Genomic DNA, 8,819 nt, shown 5'->3' with positions numbered 1-8,819 from the left:
AGAGAGGTCAAATCACAGTAATGCAAACTCAGTCAGAGACATAGATTTTCACTTGCAACTTGCTTTAACATGTTTAACAGTGCATGAAATGTTGTCTAAAACAAAAAAGAATGATGCATTTTATGTCTGGATCTGGTTTTATTACATTCTAAATTGGACGTTGAAAATGAGCTTATCTCAGCCAGCAGAGAGGTCAAATCACAGTAATGCAAACTCAGTCAGAGACATAGATTTTTACTTGCAACTTGCTTTAACATGTTTAACAGTGCATGAAATGTTGTCTAAAACAAAAAAGGATGATGCATTTTATAGCTGGATCTGGTTTTATTACATTCTGAATTGGACATTGAAAATGAGCTTATCTCAGCCAGCAGAGAGGTCAAATCACAGTAATGCAAACTCAGTCAGAGACATAGATTTTCACTTGCAACTTGCTTTAACATGTTTAACAGTGCATGAAATGTTGTCTAAAACAAAAAAGAATGATCCATGTTATGGCTGGATCTGTTTTTATCATTTTCTGAAATGGACGTTGAAAATGAGCTTATCTCAGCCAGCAGAGAGGTCAAATCACAGTAATGCAAACTCAGTCAGGGACATAGATTTTCTCTTGCAACTTGCTTTAACATGTTTAACAGTGCATGAAATGTTGTCTAAAACAAAAAAGAATGATGCATTTTATGTCTGGATCTTGTTTTATTACATTCTAAATTGGACGTTGAAAATGAGCTTATCTCAGCCAGCAGAGAGGTCAAATCACAGTAATGCAAACTCAGTCAGAGACATAGATTTTCTCTTGCAACTTGCTTTAACATGTTTAACAGTGCATTAAATGTTGTCTAAAACAAAAAAGAATGATGCATTTTATAGCTGGATCTGGTTTTATTACATTCTAAATTGGACGTTGAAAATGAGCTTATCTCAGCCAGCAGAGAGGTCAAATCACAGTAATGCAAACTCAGTCAGAGACATAGATTTTCACTTGCAACTTGCTTTAACATGTTTAACAGTGCATTAAATGTTGTCTAAAACAAAAAAGAATGATGCATTTTATAGCTGGATCTGGTTTTATTACATTCTAAATTGGACGTTGAAAATGAGCTTATCTCAGCCAGCAGAGAGGTCAAATCACAGTAATGCAAACTCAGTCAGAGACATAGATTTTCACTTGCAACTTGCTTTAACATGTTTAACAGTGCATGAAATGTTGTCTAAAACAAAAAAGAATGATGCATTTTATGTCTGGATCTGGTTTTATTACTTTCTAAATTGGACGTTGAAAATGAGCTTATCTCAGCCAGCAGAGAGGTCAAATCACAGTAATGCAAACTCAGTCAGAGACATAGATTTTCACTTGCAACTTGCTTTAACATTTTTAACAGTGCATGAAATGTTGTCTAAAACAAAAAAGAATGATGCATTTTATGGCTGGATCTGTTTTTATCACTTTCTGATATGGACATTGAAAATGAGCTTATCTCAGCCAGCAGAGAGGTCAAATCACAGTAATGCAAACTCAGTCAGAGACATATATTTTCACTTGCAACTTGCTTTAACATGTTTAACAGTGCATGAAATGTTGTCTAAAACAAAAAAGAATGATGCATTTTATGGCTGGATCTGGTTTTATTACATTCTGAGTTGGACGTTGAAAATGAGCTTATCTCAGCCAGCAGAGAGGTCAAATCACAGTAATGCAAACTCAGTCAGGGACATATGTTTTCTCTTGCAACTTGCTTTAACATGTTTAACAGTGCAGGAAATGTTGTCTAAAACAAAAAAGAATGATGCATTTTATAGCTGGATCTGGTTTTATTACATTCTGAATTGGACGTTGAAAATGAGCTTATCTCAGCCAGCAGAGAGGTCAAATCACAGTAATGCAAACTCAGTCAGGGACATATGTTTTCTCTTGCAACTTGCTTTAACATGTTTAACAGTGCATGAAATGTTGTCTAAAACAAAAAAGAATGATGCATTTTATAGCTGGATCTGGTTTCATTACACTCTGAATTGGACGTTGAAAATGAGCTTATCTCAGCCAGCAGAGAGGTCAAATCACAGTAATGCAAACTCAGTCAGAGACATATATTTTCACTTGCAACTTGCTTTAACATGTTTAACAGTGCATGAAATGTTGTCTAAAACAAAAAAGAATGATGCATTTTATGTCTGGATCTGGTTTTATTACATTCTAAATTGGACGTTGAAAATGAGCTTATCTCAGCCAGCAGAGAGGTCAAATCACAGTAATGCAAACTCAGTCAGAGACATAGATTTTTACTTGCAACTTGCTTTAACATGTTTAACAGTGCATGAAATGTTGTCTAAAACAAAAAAGGATGATGCATTTTATAGCTGGATCTGGTTTTATTACATTCTGAATTGGACATTGAAAATGAGCTTATCTCAGCCAGCAGAGAGGTCAAATCACAGTAATGCAAACTCAGTCAGAGACATAGATTTTCACTTGCAACTTGCTTTAACATGTTTAACAGTGCATGAAATGTTGTCTAAAACAAAAAAGAATGATCCCTGTTATGGCTGGATCTGTTTTTATCATTTTCTGAAATGGACGTTGAAAATGAGCTTATCTCAGCCAGCAGAGAGGTCAAATCACAGTAATGCAAACTCAGTCAGGGACATAGATTTTCTCTTGCAACTTGCTTTAACATGTTTAACAGTGCATGAAATGTTGTCTAAAACAAAAAAGAATGATGCATTTTATGTCTGGATCTGGTTTTATTACATTCTAAATTGGACGTTGAAAATGAGCTTATCTCAGCCAGCAGAGAGGTCAAATCACAGTAATGCAAACTCAGTCAGAGACATAGATTTTCTCTTGCAACTTGCTTTAACATGTTTAACAGTGCATTAAATGTTGTCTAAAACAAAAAAAGAATGATGCATTTTATAGCTGGATCTGGTTTTATTACATTCTGAATTGGACGTTGAAAATGAGCTTATCTCAGCCAGCAGAGAGGTCAAATCACAGTAATGCAAACTCAGTCAGAGACATAGATTTTCACTTGCAACTTGCTTTAACATGTTTAACAGTGCATTAAATGTTGTCTAAAACAAAAAAGAATGATGCATTTTATAGCTGGATCTGGTTTTATTACATTCTAAATTGGACGTTGAAAATGAGCTTATCTCAGCCAGCAGAGAGGTCAAATCACAGTAATGCAAACTCAGTCAGAGACATAGATTTTCACTTGCAACTTGCTTTAACATGTTTAACAGTGCATGAAATGTTGTCTAAAACAAAAAAGAATGATGCATTTTATGTCTGGATCTGGTTTTATTACTTTCTAAATTGGACGTTGAAAATGAGCTTATCTCAGCCAGCAGAGAGGTCAAATCACAGTAATGCAAACTCAGTCAGAGACATAGATTTTCACTTGCAACTTGCTTTAACATGTTTAACAGTGCATGAAATGTTGTCTAAAACAAAAAAGAATGATGCATTTTATGGCTGGATCTGTTTTTATCACTTTCTGATATGGACATTGAAAATGAGCTTATCTCAGCCAGCAGAGAGGTCAAATCACAGTAATGCAAACTCAGTCAGAGACATATATTTTCACTTGCAACTTGCTTTAACATGTTTAACAGTGCATGAAATGTTGTCTAAAACAAAAAAGAATGATGCATTTTATGGCTGGATCTGTTTTTATCACTTTCTGAATTGGACGTTGAAAATGAGCTTATCTCAGCCAGCAGAGAGGTCAAATCACAGTAATGCAAACTCAGTCAGAGACATAGATTTTCACTTGCAACTTGCTTTAACATGTTTAACAGTGCATGAAATGTTGTCTAAAACAAAAAAGAATGATGCATTTTATGTCTGGATCTATTTTTATCACTTTCTGAATTGGACGTTGAAAATGAGCTTATCTCAGCCAGCAGAGAGGTCAAATCACAGTAATGCAAACTCAGTCAGAGACATAGATTTTCACTTGCAACTTGCTTTAACATGTTTAACAGTGCATGAAATGTTGTCTAAAACAAAAAAGAATGATGCATTTTATAGCTGGATCTGGTTTTATTACATTCTGAATTGGACGTTGAAAATGAGCTTATCTCAGCCAGCAGAGAGGTCAAATCACAGTAATGCAAACTCAGTCAGAGACATAGATTTCACTTGCAACTTGCTTTAACATGTTTAACAGTGCATGAAATGTTGTCTAAAACAAAAAAGAATGATGCATTTTATGGCTGGATCTGTTTTTATCACTTTCTGAATTGGTTGTTGAAAATGAGCTTATCTCAGCCAGCAGAGAGGTCAAATCACAGTAATGCAAACTCAGTCAGAGACATATATTTTCACTTGCAACTTGCTTTAACATGTTTAACAGTGCATGAAATGTTGTCTAAAACAAAAAAGAATGATGCATTTTATGGCTGGATCTGGTTTTATTACATTCTGAATTGGACGTTGAAAATGAGCTTATCTCAGCCAGCAGAGAGGTCAAATCACAGTAATGCAAACTCAGTCAGAGACATAGATTTTCACTTGCAACTTGCTTTAACATGTTTAACAGTGCATGAAATGTTGTCTAAAACAAAAAAGAATGATGCATTTTATAGCTGGATCTGGTTTTATTACATTCTAAATTGGACGTTGAAAATGAGCTTATCTCAGCCAGCAGAGAGGTCAAATCACAGTAATGCAAACTCAGTCAGAGACATAGATTTTCACTTGCAACTTGCTTTAACATGTTTAACAGTGCATGAAATGTTGTCTAAAACAAAAAAGAATGATGCATTTTATAGCTGGATCTGGTTTTATTACATTCTAAATTGGACGTTGAAAATGAGCTTATCTCAGCCAGCAGAGAGGTCAAATCACAGTAATGCAAACTCAGTCAGAGACATAGATTTTCACTTGCAACTTGCTTTAACATGTTTAACAGTGCATGAAATGTTGTCTAAAACAAAAAAGAATGATGCATTTTATAAATGGATCTGGTTTTATTACATTCTAAATTGGACGTTGAAAATGAGCTTATCTCAGCCAGCAGAGAGGTCAAATCACAGTAATGCAAACTCAGTCAGAGACATAGATTTTCACTTGCAACTTGCTTTAACATGTTTAACAGTGCAAGAAATGTTGTCTAAAACAAAAAAGAATGATGCATTTTATGGCTGGATCTGGTTTTATTACATTCTGAATTGGACGTTGAAAATGAGCTTATCTCAGCCAGCAGAGAGGTCAAATCACAGTAATGCAAACTCAGTCAGAGACATAGATTTTCACTTGCAACTTGCTTTAACATGTTTAACAGTGCATGAAATGTTGTCTAAAACAAAAAAGAATGATGCATTTTATAGCTGGGTCTGGTTTTATTACATTCTAAATTGGACGTTGAAAATGAGCTTATCTCAGCCAGCAGAGACGTCAAATCACAGTAATGCAAACTCAGTCAGAGACATAGATTTTCACTTGCAACTTGCTTTAACATGTTTAACAGTGCATGAAATGTTGTCTAAAACAAAAAAGAATGATGCATTTTATAGCTGGATCTGGTTTTATTACATTCTAAATTGGACGTTGAAAATGAGCTTATCTCAGCCAGCAGAGAGGTCAAATCACAGTAATGCAAACTCAGTCAGAGACATAGATTTTCTCTTGCAACTTGCTTTAACATGTTTAACAGTGCATGAAATGTTGTCTAAAACAAAAAAGAATGATGCATTTTATAGCTGGATCTGGTTTTATTACATTCTAAATTGGACGTTGAAAATGAGCTTATCTCAGCCAGCAGAGAGGTCAAATCACAGTAATGCAAACTCAGTCAGAGACATAGATTTTCACTTGCAACTTGCTTTAACATGTTTAACAGTGCATGAAATGTTGTCTAAAACAAAAAAGAATGATGCATTTTATAAATGGATCTGGTTTTATTACATTCTAAATTGGACGTTGAAAATGAGCTTATCTCAGCCAGCAGAGAGGTCAAATCACAGTAATGCAAACTCAGTCAGAGACATAGATTTTCACTTGCAACTTGCTTTAACATGTTTAACAGTGCAAGAAATGTTGTCTAAAACAAAAAAGAATGATGCATTTTATGGCTGGATCTGGTTTTATTACATTCTGAATTGGACGTTGAAAATGAGCTTATCTCAGCCAGCAGAGAGGTCAAATCACAGTAATGCAAACTCAGTCAGAGACATAGATTTTCACTTGCAACTTGCTTTAACATGTTTAACAGTGCATGAAATGTTGTCTAAAACAAAAAAGAATGATGCATTTTATAGCTGGGTCTGGTTTTATTACATTCTAAATTGGACGTTGAAAATGAGCTTATCTCAGCCAGCAGAGACGTCAAATCACAGTAATGCAAACTCAGTCAGAGACATAGATTTTCACTTGCAACTTGCTTTAACATGTTTAACAGTGCATGAAATGTTGTCTAAAACAAAAAAGAATGATGCATTTTATAGCTGGATCTGGTTTTATTACATTCTAAATTGGACGTTGAAAATGAGCTTATCTCAGCCAGCAGAGAGGTCAAATCACAGTAATGCAAACTCAGTCAGAGACATAGATTTTCTCTTGCAACTTGCTTTAACATGTTTAACAGTGCATGAAATGTTGTCTAAAACAAAAAAGAATGATGCATTTTATAGCTGGATCTGGTTTTATTACATTCTGAATTGGACGTTGAAAATGAGCTTATCTCAGCCAGCAGAGAGGTCAAATCACAGTAATGCAAACTCAGTCAGAGACATAGATTTTCACTTGCAACTTGCTTTAACCTGTTTAACAGTGCATAAAATGTTGTCTAAAACAAAAAAGAATGATCCATGTTATGGCTGGATCTGTTTTTATCATTTTCTGAAATGGACGTTGAAAATGAGCTTATCTCAGCCAGCAGAGAGGTCAAATCACAGTAATGCAAACTCAGTCAGGGACATAGATTTTCTCTTGCAACTTGCTTTAACATGTTTAACAGTGCATTAAATGTTGTCTAAAACAAAAAAGAATGATGCATTTTATAGCTGGATCTGGTTTTATTACATTCTGAATTGGACGTTGAAAATGAGCTTATCTCAGCCAGCAGAGAGGTCAAATCACAGTAATGCAAACTCAGTCAGAGACATAGATTTTCACTTGCAACTTGCTTTAACATGTTTAACAGTGCATTAAATGTTGTCTAAAACAAAAAAGAATGATGCATTTTATAGCTGGATCTGGTTTTATTACATTCTAAATTGGACGTTGAAAATGAGCTTATCTCAGCCAGCAGAGAGGTCAAATCACAGTAATGCAAACTCAGTCAGAGACATAGATTTTTACTTGCAACTTGCTTTAACATGTTTAACAGTGCATGAAATGTTGTCTAAAACAAAAAAGAATGATGCATTTTATGTCTGGATCTGGTTTTATTACTTTCTAAATTGGACGTTGAAAATGAGCTTATCTCAGCCAGCAGAGAGGTCAAATCACAGTAATGCAAACTCAGTCAGAGACATAGATTTTCACTTGCAACTTGCTTTAACATGTTTAACAGTGCATGAAATGTTGTCTAAAACAAAAAAGAATGATGCATTTTATAGCTGGATCTGGTTTTATTACATTCTGAATTGGACGTTGAAAATGAGCTTATCTCAGCCAGCAGAGAGGTCAAATCACAGTAATGCAAACTCAGTCAGAGACATAGATTTTCACTTGCAACTTGCTTTAACATGTTTAACAGTGCATGAAATGTTGTCTAAAACAAAAAAGAATGATGCATTTTATGGCTGGATCTGTTTTTATCACTTTCTGATATGGACGTTGAAAATGAGCTTATCTCAGCCAGCAGAGAGGTCAAATCACAGTAATGCAAACTCAGTCAGAGACATATATTTTCACTTGCAACTTGCTTTAACATGTTTAACAGTGCATGAAATGTTGTCTAAAACAAAAAAGAATGATGCATTTTATGGCTGGATCTGGTTTTATTACATTCTGAGTTGGACGTTGAAAATGAGCTTATCTCAGCCAGCAGAGAGGTCAAATCACAGTAATGCAAACTCAGTCAGGGACATATGTTTTCTCTTGCAACTTGCTTTAACATGTTTAACAGTGCAGGAAATGTTGTCTAAAACAAAAAAGAATGATGCATTTTATAGCTGGATCTGGTTTTATTACATTCTGAATTGGACGTTGAAAATGAGCTTATCTCAGCCAGCAGAGAGGTCAAATCACAGTAATGCAAACTCAGTCAGAGACATAGATTTTCACTTGCAACTTGCTTTAACATGTTTAACAGTGCATGAAATGTTGTCTAAAACAAAAAAGAATGATGCATTTTATAGCTGGATCTGGTTTTATTACATTCTGAATTGGACGTTGAAAATGAGCTTATCTCAGCCAGCAGAGAGGTCAAATCACAGTAATGCAAACTCAGTCAGAGACATAGATTTTCACTTGCAACTTGCTTTAACATGTTTAACAGTGCAGGAAATGTTGTCTAAAACAAAAAAGAATGATCCATTTTATGGCTGGATCTGTTTTTATCACTTTCTGAATTGGACGTTGAAAATGATCTTATCTCAGCCAGCAGAGAGGTCAAATCACAGTAATGCAAACTCAGTCAGAGACATAGATTTTCACTTGCAACTTGCTTTAACATGTTTAACAGTGCATGAAATGTTGTCTAAAACAAAAAAGAATGATGCATTTTATGTCTGGATCTATTTTTATCACTTTCTGAATTGGACGTTGAAAATGAGCTTATCTCAGCCAGCAGAGAGGTCAAATCACAGTAATGCAAACTCAGTCAGAGACATAGATTTTCACTTGCAACTTGCTTTAACATGTTTAA

The 8,819-nt window shown here is 34.8% G+C and overlaps 1 long non-coding RNA gene across 1 annotated transcript; it reads left to right on the top strand.

Moving 5' to 3' along the window:
* The first annotated feature begins 1,643 nt into the window (after positions 1–1,643).
* On the top strand, positions 1,644–8,467 carry LOC147843224 (uncharacterized). Its single transcript, XR_015496349.1, has 3 exons — positions 1,644–1,877; positions 4,483–5,659; positions 6,591–8,467. It is a non-coding gene; the product is annotated as an uncharacterized LOC147843224 (long non-coding RNA).
* The last annotated feature ends 352 nt before the right edge of the window (positions 8,468–8,819 follow it).

The sequence above is a fragment of the Danio rerio genome, chromosome 7 (assembly GCF_052040795.2).
Source record: "Danio rerio strain M-AB ecotype USA chromosome 7, GRCz13ab, whole genome shotgun sequence".
Classification (NCBI taxonomy): Eukaryota; Metazoa; Chordata; class Actinopteri; order Cypriniformes; family Danionidae; genus Danio; species Danio rerio.
This window is presented reverse-complemented; position numbering and strand designations above follow the sequence as displayed.